We start from the raw sequence: 2,239 nt of genomic DNA, 5'->3' as shown, positions 1-2,239 counted from the left end.
TCGGTCTCTTAGAGACCCCTCTTTCTCCCCTTACTCTAGTTTTACTTTGCATCTTTTTCTAAGAAATTAATTCCTTCTGATGTGTTCTGTTTCTCTTGTACATATGCCTCCCAGCTGGATCTGGGACTGAAAAGTTACCTGTAGAAGGCTGCAATTCACTCTCCTTCCATTTCTGTAAGCAAACAAAAAGCTGACATGAAATCTCATACACCTTTTAACTCTCCAGCAGGCATGTGGTCTCTGCTGTCTCTCTGCTGTGGTTGAATTGATTTTCTGTGCCATTTCCCCCTTAAATTTTAAGGAGCATGTATCTTCATGAAAAGAACAAAAGGAGAAAAAACAAGTTGTAAATTATCACAGGAGAAACCCCTGCTAAAAGCAATAAGTTTGCTGACAGATGGCAGAAGCATTTGAGAAGTGAGTACCATATTTACAAAGTCTAACCCATTTAGGAAGCCAAAAAAGTGTTATCTAATTCTATCCCCTGTGTATGTGTGTGTTCTGGAATAAACAGATGCCTAATGAGGAATGTGTCTCGTGTGGCTTTGGGGGAACCTGGATAAATGTAGGTTCTGACTCAGGGTTTGATTTTGACAAATATCAGTATGCAGGGTTGAATCTACGGTAAATAGAGTCATCAGAGCAAACACAACGATAAAATGCTGTCAAAGCAACAACATTAATTTTTAAAACAACACACTCTGGATTATTATATCACATAAATTTGCCTTTTAATGTTTTTCTATTATTAATGCAGTTTTACAACTTGCAAACTACTAAAAAGGACACGTGCCCCATCACTGTTAGGAAATCTGGATTTGTGCCTGGCTGGTACAGCTAATTAGGATGTTATCAAGCTTTTGAAACTGTGAGGAAACAGTTCATGAAGATGCCCTGTTGTTTATAGTCTGTAAAACATGCCCTTTGCCCTGGTTTCCTTCCTCCAAACGTCCCAGTTTTCTAAGATAAAGAAATATTGAGACTGTCAGATGAAGACATATCACGATACAGTCTCGGCCACAAAGTATAAACAAAGCCGGGGGTACCATCTATATGATAGGAACTTGGAGTAGACTCAGATTCCAAGTGAGTGCATATCCCAGGATTTCTAGAAAGTAGACTTACTGGCTGTTATTTAATGCCACTGAAGTTCCTTCACATGAAACACTGAGAGATTGATGACTAGCCTTGGGTCACCATGGTCATCATTTACTCACTAAGTGGTAAAAATCCAAGGACTTCTTAGCCTCCCCTTTTTCATTTTTCTTGTTTAAAAGCATGAAAGCATATTTGCTAACTAACTAATTTTAGACAAAATTAAACTTCAAAATAAGAATTTGTGCTGAAGATAAACACATCATAATGATGAAAGGTTCATTTTCTAAGAACAAGTTAATCAGTCCTAAGAGTGCACATATCTCTGGCTAGTGACTGACTGGTATGTGATGCAACATGCCAGCTAGGCTGTGCCCTCTGCCAGGGCAGGACAAGCTCAATAGTAGTGTTCCAGAAATTGTAAAGGATAAAGCTGAAGCTATCCAGACAGAAAGAAAGGAGGTACAGAGGACAGGGCAGGATGGGAAATTATATGCCAAAGGAGGGAAGAATTAAGTTGTTTCTCTGTCCCATGTCTGCTGAAGAGGACAGTGAGAGAGTGCCATTGCCAGGTCTTTCAGCTCACACAAGAGGTATAAACTGCAAAAAGTGACAAAAGAAAATCTGTGGGATGCTTTCTAGTAAACAATGCTCAGTGCCCTAGCAGGTCAGATAAGTGCTGATTTTACTGATGTAGAGTCTGAATGCCATTTTAAAGCCGAAGTTACAACCTGGGTTGGGTTGGCTTCCTCAAGTAGGCAGAGCTAATCGAGGGAAACTAGTTAGGGATTCACTTGTCCAGGTGGGAGCCAGAGCATTTTCTTTTTCTCTAAAATTCAAAAGATTCTAGTTTATGTGAAGGTCCCAGAGATGATTCTTGAGACTTTTGGGTGGGACCAACCACAATTTAAGATTTACTAGAACTTTGTTTTTTCCCCCAGCACTTTGCTGATCTATGCTGCACTAATTGGCAAGCTACTACTTAACCATTCTGTACTTGATATTTTTTCTTCCACTTTCTTCAGATTTCTTGCTCCACTAAAATGACAAATATGAGCAAGACAAAAGAGCGAAAATTGGAGATGTGACTGCATTTAAGGTGGAAATTCTCAAAGTCCACTGCTGATTATGTCTGAGGGGGTGA

The sequence above is a fragment of the Jaculus jaculus genome, chromosome 2 (assembly GCF_020740685.1).
Source record: "Jaculus jaculus isolate mJacJac1 chromosome 2, mJacJac1.mat.Y.cur, whole genome shotgun sequence".
Classification (NCBI taxonomy): Eukaryota; Metazoa; Chordata; class Mammalia; order Rodentia; family Dipodidae; genus Jaculus; species Jaculus jaculus.
The sequence above is the reverse complement of the archived record's forward strand: the minus strand, read 5'-3'. Positions refer to the sequence as shown.